The following is a 12,684-nucleotide window of genomic DNA, read 5'->3' as shown; positions in this document are numbered from 1 at the left end:
TTTTCCATGATAAAGTTTTCCATTGATGTTTTAGCGTTCATTTGTGTTATCTAAATAAACATACTGGTAGCAGCATAAACAGCGTTGCTGACTTTCTTTCGACAGTTTACCACTGGTGGTCTTCTTGCAGTAGTAATTGTGTACAATGAGGGCACTGGCACTTTCCTCAGTCAATGCATGTGTCATCATCTGTCGCTTGCTTGAAGAGCTTCGCGAAAGGTCCAGATCGATTGAATGGCACACCTAAAGTCAGGGTTTGGGAACCACTGCTGAAGTTGGGAACCACCGCTGAAGTCAATACTTTGAAACAACTATTTTACGCAGCAGATCCAGCAAACGGAGCTGTTGACCCAGTAAGGGAAATGTATTCGCTTTTTGTGTTTATAATTTTACGAGGCAAACAATTTAACGGTAAGGGCGACTCGAGTGTCGTCTATCAAGTTCAATGGTTGTTTAGAAGAAACACCTCTCAGTGGCATCTTTACTAACATCGTCAATGGTCTGTGGGCGTTCCTGTCCTTGTTTTGTACTGAATACATTGCACAATGGCAGGTACTATGATGTAGGATGCTCTGAAACGGACACCTGGTGGTTCACTATTTATGGTTCTATAGTGTAGTGGTTATCACGTCTGCTTTACACGCAGAAGGTCCTGGGTTCGAGCCCCAGTGGAATCAGAGCTTTGCATTAGAAACATGCTTGTTCCTTCTTTGATTTTGTTTAATTTTCAATAGCCTACCTCTAAGTAGGCCTATATTAATATGAAAGAAACCGTACCCAAACAATGTAGCTAGTTTAGTGCAATACGGTTGCAAAATAGCAGCTGCTGCTGCTCTAAAACGACAGTTAACATCAGCATACTAATGCAATTGAATGGGGTGAGCATCCGGGCTAGCTATAGTAATTAAATCCACAAAGGTTGGCTTGTAAGGAGTATTTATGAATGGTTACTTTCTCACAGCGACTTTGGGCGAGTTAAAAGAGGTGGAGATGCCGGGGATTGAACCCGGGGCCTCATACATGCGAAGCATGCGCTCTACCACTGAGCTACATCCCCGCGTGTTCCATTGTAGCATTCGGAATAGAGTTCTATATTGGCAGTGCCTCAATGTGAACGAGTTAAAATGGTTACAACATTTAACAACCCATTAGTCCTAGTAGTAACTACTCCTACTTAGGACCGGACAGTTCGACCTGGAGCCACCTTGTATCCGATCATATAAGAAATTATTTTGCTGACAGCTTCATCAGGTTCTTCTTCCCCGACGTCGCGTTGTTTCTCAGTCTATTGTAAACAATAGGCCTATTTGTGTCTGAAAAAATTGAGTCTATTTCAAGAAAATAGAATAAGTGCAAAGTGTTGGTTCGACTATTTGTTTGATACAATATGTTGGCATGAAGGATGTATGTCCAACAGGGTTAGGGTTAGATACATGGGACTATTGAGTCAACTTCTGGTAGTTGACGACGTCCTCCCAAGTTAACTTTAAATACTTTTCACTAACGCAGACCAGTGGCGGTGGGTCAATAGAGGGCGCTAGGGCGCCGACCCTCCGTGAAATATTCACTCGAATATATCTGCCAACTATGAATCAATTATTATAAATACGAAATAAATCAACAAAACTACTGATTTGAGCAAGGCTAGTCATTAGTCATTCGAAATAAAGCCCTCCTCCAAGTCAGGGGCGCCGGCCAAGTTGAAGTCGATTTCCACCGGAGGTTGCGGTTCGGTTCGGTTCGCCTCAGTCCGGTAGTGAGGGAGGGTATAGCCCATGGGTATAGCCCAGATCAGTTTCGGGTCGCGTTTCCAACGCCGACAATACCCTAAAAGCTCGCAAACTTTTTGCTGTCTTTCAAGCAGAGACAGCTTTTCATTGGCGCAAGAAAATTCGCCTACGGGTCGCACCAGTGTGCGCCCCATGCCAATGGTATCGCTTTCTTTTTTGTTATCACCACATGATTGGACAATTCCGCGAATCAATCAAATAGGCTACCTCCCTCAGCAACATTCGTGCAACACAACTGCTACATGTAGAGAACAGATAGGCCTAGATCGCTAACTAGCAGAGCTGTAAGCACTTTTACACCCATTTCAGTGGAGGAATTGGACTTCCCAAGCGATATTATAGGCCTACTTAAAAGGAGCAAGTAAGTTACATATTAATCAAGTCTTTCGGCCTGTAGAATTTAAAAAAAAATGAAGCAACTGTCATATTTCGAACTGCATGTGAAGTAGACAAAAATTGACGCTGGACAGTGATCATGATTTGTCTCAATATCAGAATAACAACAATAGCCCAAAGAGCAATGGCTGGTGGAATGGCCATAAAGTAGGTCTATATACATAAGCTTGTCCAGGCCCTGCGAGTTAGCCAATGAATCTGAATGAATCGTAGGTAATGGGTAATAGGTAGTGGCCATCCCCAAAATGCACCAGAATACAGGAACCGCGGTGAATTTAGTTTTAGGTTGGATATTCGACGGATATTCAGTCCAGTTCCAGCCGCGACTTCACGGAGATTTGCCCGACAATAGCAGCAGGAGAACGGTTAACGCACCTCGCAGAGCCTCGCGGTGAATCGCTGGAAACTGATTTAGGGACCGTCAATAAATTACTTCACGTAAATATATCAATACAAAATACTTGCAGTATTTTCAATAGCTTCCATGCCATGTGACCCAGTGACTCCCAACCAGTATCCAATTGTAGAACTAAACCCTAAGAATAAGACACACCACTTTTTATGGTATTTTAGTGCTTCCTCTATTTTATATGAATATTAATATGGAGGAATTATCATATTTCTTTCAAAAGCTTCCATGCCATGTGACCCAGTGACTCCAAACCAGTATCCAATTGTAGAACTAAACCCTAAGAATAGGACACACCACTTTTTATGGTATTTTAGTGCTTCCTCTATTTTATATGAATATTAATATGCAGGAATTAGGGCTGGGTGATATATCGAATATATGCGATGTATCGCGAGATGTTCTCCAGGGGATGTATAAAATGCCCCTGTCGCGAACATCGAATACAAATAGGCACGTAATGTTACTTTTTACTTTTTTGTGCGTTCACGCGAGGGGGCGACAAGATCCCATACAAAGTGAACGTAGAGATGCGTATCGGGTTAGAAAATACAATAAAAAGTGGTGTGTCCTATTCTCAGGGCTTGGTTCTAGAATTGGATACTGGTTTGGAGTCACTGGGTAACATGGCATGGAAGCTATTGAAAGAAATATGATAATTCCTGCTATTTAATATTCATATAAAATAGAGAAAGCACTAAAATACCATAAAAAGTGGTGTGTCCTATTCTCAGGGTTTAGTTCTAAAATTGGATACTGGTTTGGAGTCACTGGGTCACATGGCATGGAAGCTATTGAAAGAAAAATGATAGTTCCTGCATATTAATATTCATATAAAATAGAGAAAGCACTAAAATACAATACAAAGTGGTGTGTCCTATTCTTAGGGTTTAGTTCTACAATTGGATACTGGTTTGGAGTCACTGGGTCACATGGCATGGAAGCTATTGAAGGAAATATGATAGTTCCTGCATATTAATATTCATATAAAATAGAGAAAGCACTAAAATACAATACAAAGTGGTGTGTCCTATTCTTAGGGTTTAGTTCTACAATTGGATACTGGTTTGGAGTCACTGGGTCACATGGCATGGAAGCTATTGAAGGAAATATGATAGTTCCTGCATATTAATATTCATATAAAATAGAGAAAGCACTAAAATACAATACAAAGTGGTGTGTCCTATTCTTAGGGTTTAGTTCTACAATTGGATACTGGTTTGGAGTCACTGGGTCACATGGCATGGAAGCTATTGAAGGAAATATGATAGTTCCTGCATATTAATATTCATATAAAATAGAGAAAGCACTAAAATACAATACAAAGTGGTGTGTCCTATTCTTAGGGTGTAGTTCTACAATTGGATACTGGTTTGGAGTCACTGGGTCACATGGCATGGAAGCTATTGAAAGAAAAATGATAATTCCTGCATATTGATATTCATATAAAATAGAGGAAGCACTAAAATACCATAACAAGTGGTGTGTCTTATTCTTAGGGTTTAATAATGCAATTAGATACTGGTTTGGAGTCACTGGGTCACATGGCATGGAAGCTATTGAAAAAACTGCAAGTATTTTGCATTGATATATTTACGTGAAGTTATTTATTGACGGTCCCTAAATCAGTTTCCAGGGATTCACCGCGAGGCTCTGCGAGGTGTGCTAACCGTTCTCCTGCAGCTATTGCCGGGCAAAACTCCGTGAAGTCGCGGCTGGAACTGGACTGAATATCCGTCGAATATCCAACCTAAAACTAACTTCACCGCGGTAATACAGGAAATGAAATCTACCAAATTAAAAGTTTCCCGTCTATTACTCCGCCTCACCAACATTTTTGATCACAGACCGACACTAGCTAAGACACTCAATTCAGTCCAATGAATTATACGACCATCGATAACACAAAGGTCTACAGAGAATTAAAGCATTTTTTGTTTATAGAAGTAATGAATTACGTAACATTGCATAACTCGTTGATAAAACAAAACTAAAACGCTAAATTGCATACATTTTTTAACGTAGCTCAAAATTCGCTGAGCGCCTGCACACCTCCTACCGGAAGTTACTGTATATTACTTCCGCTCCGTGTTTCCCGTGTGTCGCTTCGGTTCATTCATTATTCAGCAGCGTGGACCGTCACACGGTGCCGTTTCCTCGGAAGTCCTGTTGGCTCGCGGCGGTTTTGGCGCTAAATACACGTCACCTCAGTGACACGCTCTCGACGAATGTGAATGTTCTGCGTGATAACACACATAGTAAACGTCATGTTCAGTACTATTTGTCGAAATGATACTATTAAACGATAAATCTGATTAGAAAAATGACTTTAAACGGCTCAAAGAGTGTGACAACAAAATTGTCCTCTATCACGTGGCTATGGACAGCTGCGATGGCCGAGTGGTTAAGGCGTTGGACTTGAAATCCAATGGGATCTTCCCGCGCAGGTTCGAACCCTGCTCGCAGCGAAATTGGGTTTTTAGATTTTGTAACTCGATCGACCGACAAGTGCAGTACTCTTCAGTGGAGAGTGGAGTAGAGCAGACATGGCCATTAATCATGCTAAAAGGTTAAAATGCATTCCATCGTACTCCCCTGATAATTCAATCAACCTTTTACACTCATACACACACGCGCGCACACACACACACACACACACACACACACACACACAAATGTTGTCATTAATGTGGGTTCATGTGTGCAGAGATAGAAACAGCACAGCTGGGTGCCAAGCCCTTATTTGGGGATGTAGATAAACATAACTAAGCAAGTAAACAGAAAATACCAAAACACACACACACACACACACACACACACACACACACACACACACACACACACACACACACACACACACACACACACACACACACACACACACACACACACACACACACACACACACACACACACACAGGGCAGCAGCAGCACCCATGTAGCAAGCTAACCTGAGAGTAGTGAGGGAGTATTTATAGACAGCCGATGAAGAGCCAGAGAGGCAGGAGGAAGGCTGAGTGCTGGAGTGCCAGGCGAGAGTGAGAGCGAGAGAGGTTAGAGTGAGAGAGAGAGAGAGAGAGAGGGGAGTGGAGGATCCAGCCGTTCCAGACACAATAAGAGGAGAGCGAAGGGAAACAGACGACAAAGAGGCGACAGAAAGAGACCGGGAACATGCTGAGGAGAAAGAGAAGCGTGTCATTCGGGGGATTTGGATGGTAAGTGTGTGTGTGTGCGTCTGTATATTCCTGTGTAAGTGTAAGTGTGTGTGTATACTTGTGTAAGTGTTTATACGTTTGTAAGTGGTGTATGTGTGTTTGTCAGTGTGTGTGTGTGTGTGCAAGTGTGTGAGTAGGTGTGTGCGTGTGTATAAATGTACGTGTGTGTGTATACATTTGCGTGTGGTGTGTGTTTAAAAGTGTGTGTATACATGCATTTGTAAGTGATGTGTGTGTTTGTAAGTGTGTGTATGTGTTATGGTGAATGTGTGTGTGTTTGTGTGTAAGAATCTGTGTTTGCATGTTTGTGTCTGTATGCATACATGTGTTGGTGTGATTGTGCATGCACACTGTGTGTGCAAAGCTGCATTCTAAATGAATGATTCTGTATGCAGTTAGTCTTCTTTAGTTCTTCATAAACTACAGGCTCTCGCAGAGCCTAACCGTTTGGTACAAAACTTAACCACACGGCTAATCGCAACGCAATCTCACCCTTTTTCCGCTTGGGTACATCAACACATGAGCACTTTCTCAAACAAATGATGTACACGTTGTCTAAGAATGCAACTCAACCAATTATATTTCAATTCATAGTCAATATATAATAAATTACAGTGGACCCGCTAAACAACACATTGTCGGCTAAACCCTTTCTCCGAAACAGTCACTACCCCTCTGTTTTCATCATGGAATTTCTTCCACGACTACCTCGATAAACTTTGATTGAGGTGCTAACAAATAGCGCACAACATAAATAACATTATGATTGAATGCTTGTTGTATAGAAAGAAAACGCTTGATCATACTCACCAAGTATACAAATGCTCAATCTTCGAACATCAAAGCATCCTGCGTACGGCCTTAATACCGCAGTTCACGTGTCTTACGTGACACACCATCTCTGCACGCCGTGTCCTCAGCTTTTCATCCTGACGCGTACCATCACCTGGTTTGAACCCAATCCCAACTTCCATTAACCCCCCCCTGCCCCACCACTACACACACACACACACACACACACACACACACACACACACACACACACACACACACACACACACACACACCATCTCTCCCTCTCTTCCTCCCACACAATACCTCCACCCTCCCTCTCTCCCAAACAGATCAAAAGGTTGAGGCAAAATGTCTTGTTTGTGGGTGGCAGAAGGACCGCTAAATAGTCTAGATGCGGGAACCAAGAAAAAACTAAAAAGAAAACCAAGAGAGTAAAAATACTCATCAAACAGTCCTCTCCCAAGAGGCCCTTGCGGCTAGCGACAGGGAACAGGGTTTTGAAGTAGGGTCCATCAAAAGGAACTATGTTGAACATCGGCAAATGGAGCGGCCTTTGTCTTGCCATCCCCAGAGTGTGGTCGGGCTGCTGGGGTTCTTCACCGTGTTGACATCACAAATCTCTGGGGGTTTGATGGAGTGCCACCACTACTGGGGCTCCTCTACTACCCAGAGCCCTCCCTCTGTGGGACGTGTAGTTAAGCATGAATCACTCTGTAATTTACATGAGCGACACCTAGGCTGTCACAATACAACCTTTCCTGCCTCGAAACCGCCTTATTTTAGATTTTTGGAAAATCGTAATATTCCGTGATTACTCTCTCTCAGTCAAGCGTGTTTGTCTGCCAGCCTGCATGTCTGTTTGTATGTCTGTCCCCTTCTCCCCAACCGGTGGAACTACTCACTTCAAACTCAGTTCACAGACAGCTTGTCAAGTGTAACTACTCGCAGTGCGATGTGCTTGCTTGGGTCCAGGTGGGTGTTTGCCTTGCTTTGTGTGCGCGTGGATGCATGTGGTGTGGAAGTACATTTTTCTATGCTTCTTTTGGTGTCGCTGTGTGTTTTATTTGCCTGCTTAAGTATTTGCTTGCTCACATAAGGGCTTTGCCTGCATGTGTGTGGAAGCATATATTTCTCTGCTCCTTGTGTGTGCCGTGTGTTTTATTTTCCTGCGTGTTTATTTGCTTGCTCATATGTGGGCTTTGCCTGCATGATTGTTTGCCTGTTCATGTGTGTGTTTGTGTTTGTGTGTGACCGTGTGTGTGTGTGTGTGTGAGCGTGTTTGTGTGTGTGTGTGTGTGTGTGTGTGTGTGTGTGTGTGCGTGTGCCTCTGTGTACACGTTTGTGTGTGTGTGTGTGTATTTGTGGGTTTTTGTGTGAGCTATGTGTGCGCATGTATTTGTGTGTTTGTGGGTGAGAGTGAACAGGTTTGCAGATTCCCACACAGGCGTTCCTCAATCATTCACCTTTCCCCGCCATCATCCCCCCCCTCCCCTCCACCCTCCGTTGCTCCCCCATGTGCTCTCTCCCTCTCTCTCTCTCTCTCTCGCCCTCCACCACCTCTCATCTTTATTCCTCCCCTCACCCCAGACCTCTGCCACGCAACAGAGAAGGGGTTCTGTTGTGCGGTCTCTCTCCCACAACCTCTTTTAATGGCCTTCCCCTTTCCCAGTCTCTCTCTATTAATTTCAATGTTTGCTCTATTGGCATGAATGATGAAGCACTCTTGGCAAGGGGATGGGATAAACACGACAAAACAACACACAACAAACATTAATGATGATGTAAGATGAACAACGTTTACAATGGAGACCTCATGAATAACGAATGAGTCGGTAGTCAAATTCAATCTTATTAGAGTCAATGCATCCAGCAGTCAGTGCTAGGCTATCTGTCTTACTGGCCACACAGATATGTCAGCTTCTTAGAGCAGGGATGCTCCATCTCTCTCTCTCTCTCTCTCTCTCTCTCTCTCTCTCTCTCTCTCTCTCTCTCTCTCTCTCTCTCTCTCTCTCTCTCTCTCTCTCTCTCTCTCTCTCTCTCTCTCTCTCTGCCTCTCACTCCCTTTCTCTCTTCTTTCTCGATTTTTGCTTTCTGTCTTCCTTTCTCAATCTCTTTCTAATTCTCTCCATCTCCCTCTCCCTCCCTCTCTCTCTCTCTCTCTCTCTCTCTCTCTCTCTCTCTCTCTCTCTCTCTCTCTCTCTCTCTCTCTTCCTCTCACCTCACCTTCTCTTTTATAACATTGAATTGGTTCTCACAACACTCTTTGTATCCTCTATGTTGCGTCTCTACAGTTGTCCAACTGTCCCGTGGATACTTTTCCTCTCAGGAGTATGTCTGTCTCCTTCTCCCTCAGATCCTGTGTCCCTCCCTCTCTCCCCCAGTGAGCCATGGAGGGAGCGAGAGAAAGGGCCTCCCCTTTCTCTCGCTCCCTCCACGGCTCACTGGTCCCCATCTTATCGCTCTTGTATTCTCCCTCCTTCTCCTCCTCTCTCCAGCCCTCCCATGTTGCTCCCTCCCGCTGCCTTCTTTCCTAGTTCCTCTCTCCTTTCTTCATCTCCTTCTCCCCCTCCACCGTTCATCTCTCTCCTTACCTCCTCATCTCTCCTATCCCATCTCTTCCCCTTCTCTACCTCTCCTCCACGTGTGTGACTCCTTCTCCCAGAGATCTGTCCCCTCGTCTCGCTTCACAGGAACAGAGAGGGAGGATGTGAAGGAGAGGTTTAAGAACAAAAAGGACGGGGTGAATATAGAGAGACAAAGAGAGACAAAGAGAAGTAGAGGCAGGAAGTATGTGTAGAAAGAGTGAAAGAGAGAGAGGCAGTATTTTGATATGAATATTTACAGAGAGAGAGAGAGAGAGAGAGAGAGAGAGAGAGAGAGAGAGAGAGAGAGAGAGAGAGAGAGAGTGTGGGAGAGGCGGTAGGCATATAGCTAGAGTGATGTAATTGAGTTTCCATATTAAATAATGCAGTATTGACTCCAGGGCTCAGTGGAAGTGGTGGCTTAACCCAACCAACTCGACTCATACCAGGTTAGAAATGGTAACATCTGTCTCACCCCGTAAACATCCCCTTCATTTATTATTTGTTTCTAGTATTTGTTCCCTTTAATCTCCAGTCTGAGACAGATCTCACGAGCCAGGACCCGTCTACTGAATGCCAGGCCGAAAGTGTAGGATTGTTAGTAATAACAGAGCGGTTGGTCGTGACTTTTAGAGAGGCCAACAAAACGGTGTTTTGTGTTCCTCTGCCCTTACCGATTATCCTGTTAAGCTCTTGTTTTTTAAAGGGCATCATTCATTCATGTTACCCTTCACAACACAAACACACGCTGTCAAACATGGACCTCTAGTCTAGTGGATTCTGTCAGCTGTAATCAGTAACCCAACAGGAGGCCAGTGGGACTGAGCCGTGGTTAGAAGATCGCTGAACTCAACTTATACATAACTTATATATAACTTTAGATCAACAAAGCCGGCTAGCTGTTCATTTAGACACTCTCTTTATTCTCCCACCTGCTTTCAATCTGTGTCACTTTCTTCCCTCTCTTTCAATGTGGGAAGAACACTATTTGTATGGGATAAGCACAATATGTGTGCATTAATGTGTCTTGCAGAGAAGAGTGAGTGTTTGTGAGAGAGAGAGAGAGAGAGAGAGAGAGAGAGAGAGAGAGAGAGAGAGAGAGAGAGAGAGAGAGAGAGAGAGAGAGAGAGAGAGAGAGAGAGAGAGAGAGAGAGAGAGAGAGAGAGAGAGACAGAGAGAGAAATGCACAGAGAGCAGACTTAGCAGTAGGCTCAATCGGTCATGTTTAATTGATGACCACAGGGAAGAGCCTATTATCCGAGTCATCAAAAGGGGCTTTTAACACAGAGACGTACCACTTTACCTCACTCTTTCTCTGTCTCTGTCTGTCTCTGTCTCTGTCTGTCTCTCTGTCTCTGCCTGGCTCTCTTTCTCGGTCTGTCTCTGTCCTCTGTCTCTGTCTCTGGTTCTCTCGCTCTCTCTTTTTTATTTTTCTCACTCTACTCATATCCTTTGTTTACACGGTTCATATTTTCTGTGGACGTTGAAGTGCCTTAATGTTTTTAAATTGTTTTTAATATATGAACCACACAAAGACACCTGTACACACACACACACACACACACACACACACACACACACACACACACACACACACACACACACACACACACACACACACACATTTATGCAAGCTGCTAAACTACGCAGCTTGGTCAATGTTTACCATTCAGGCCGTGTTCCATTTCACAGTGATCCATCTCACTCTGTGGATAAGATAAACATGACACCTGAGTTTGCTCTTTATCCCGAAGTTCAACAAGTGTGTATGCATGTATGTGTGTGTGTGTGTGTGTGTGTGTGTGTGTGTGTGTGTGTGTGTGTGTGTGTGTGTGTGTGTGTGTGTGTGTGTGTGTGTGTGTGTGTGTGTGTGTGTGTGTGTGTGTGTGTGTGTGTGTGTTGCTATGAAAGAGCTCACCCATCAACAGAGCTATTACAAGATGTGTGTTCCAATAAAACTCCAGTATTTATTGAAGCCATGCAGCACAGTGCTTCAGTACAACAGATCACACCTTTATGGAATACACACACACACGCATGCAAAAACACATGCACGCAGTTTATATGTGCAACATACATTAACACATTCACTCACATACCATATACATGCATTTGTTACACACACACACACACACAGTTTATATCACAGCATACATTAAAGCATTCACTCACCTGTCATAAACATGAATTCATTCACACCTGCAGGTGATAAGATACAACTTATTAAAACATAAGAATTCACTTTGGTAAACTGTATGCACCTTGGAGTTCTGTTGTGTGAGTTGGGTGTGTCTCTTTCCCCGGTTTGTGATGGGAATCTTAATAATAGTTGGGTTTTGTTTTTTAATTGTGTAATCGTATCGTTTTTCTCTCTCTCCGCAGGATCGACAAGAGCACTGTGAGCGCGTTGAGAGCTCGGTAAGACACACAAACACACACACACACACACACACACACACACACACACACACACACACACACACACACACACACACACACACACACGATTGGATTGACTGATCTCATCTTCTCAATTTAATTATCAGTAAATTCAGTGGTGTTTAAGTATGCCGTCTCTTTCTCAGAAAATGCCATTATACACCATCAGAATTAACGGAGGTCACTTCTGTGCACTTCTACTCAATAACTGATGGCTAAGCTTGAAAGCTTATCTGTATCATGGAGTGGATCTGCTTGTCGCTAGGTCAATGTATGTGGGTGTGTGTGTGTGTGTGTGTGTGTGTGTGTGTGTGTGTGTGTGTGTGTGTGTGTGTGTGTGTGTGTGTGTGTGTGTGTGTGTGTGTGTGTGTGTGTGTGTGTGTGTGTGTGTGTGTTTTTGTGTGTGTGTGGGAGATGGGGGGGGGGGGGGGGGGGGGGGGGGGTTCAAGCTTATGCTTTCAATCAGTAAGCTTGTCCTAAGACCTGAATCAACTACATTTTACTTTCCAAGTAACTCAACGGCAAATTGTGTAGGATCAACGCATGTGTCACATGGAAGAGGTCCAGACACCAAGAAGCTGAGGTCCACAGCCCGCACAAAAGAGAAATGTCACTTTGCTGAAACATGCATTCACATATCACAGGGAAGCCTAAGGAAATATTAAAATAAAGGATTTTCCAGAAGCAAACCCAAGTAAAAAATCTTGAGAAAATAGACGTTCAATCTATCATTCATCCAGCCCCCTGGTCACAAACCTTTCATAAAGCAGATGTGACACCCACAAAGCAGGAGGGGAGAGAGAGAGAGAGAGAGAGAGAGAGAGAGAGAGAGAGAGAGAGAGAGAGAGAGACGAGGGGGGGGGAGTGAGAGAGACAAGGGGGAGAGAGGGAGAGAGGCGGGGGGGAGAGAGAGAGAGACTGGGTCAAATCATAAAAACAGATACACAAATACAACCAAATAACAGCTCAAGGTCCTACCATGGACCGCTGGAAATGTAGCAATGTCAAATACACAAGCGGAGAGGAGTGAGTGAGTGAGAGGTGTGTGTGTTTGTGTG

General features: G+C 43.9%; 3 non-coding genes across 3 annotated transcripts; 2 read left to right on the top strand and 1 right to left on the bottom strand.

Annotated features, from left to right (window-relative positions):
* Positions 1 to 604: 604 nt before the first annotated feature.
* On the top strand, positions 605 to 677 carry trnav-uac (transfer RNA valine (anticodon UAC)). Its single transcript has one exon. It is a non-coding gene; the product is annotated as a tRNA-Val (tRNA).
* Positions 678 to 985: 308 nt separating this feature from the next.
* trnaa-cgc (transfer RNA alanine (anticodon CGC)) lies at positions 986 to 1,057 on the bottom strand. Its single transcript has one exon. It is a non-coding gene; the product is annotated as a tRNA-Ala (tRNA).
* A 3,924-nt stretch (positions 1,058 to 4,981) lies between these two features.
* trnas-uga (transfer RNA serine (anticodon UGA)) lies at positions 4,982 to 5,063 on the top strand. The gene has a single exon. It is a non-coding gene; the product is annotated as a tRNA-Ser (tRNA).
* The last annotated feature ends 7,621 nt before the right edge of the window (positions 5,064 to 12,684 follow it).

Source organism: Gadus chalcogrammus, chromosome 7 (genome assembly GCF_026213295.1).
Source record: "Gadus chalcogrammus isolate NIFS_2021 chromosome 7, NIFS_Gcha_1.0, whole genome shotgun sequence".
Taxonomy (NCBI): Eukaryota; Metazoa; Chordata; class Actinopteri; order Gadiformes; family Gadidae; genus Gadus; species Gadus chalcogrammus.
Note: the sequence above shows the minus strand (reverse complement) of the source record. Positions and strands in the feature narration are given on the sequence as shown.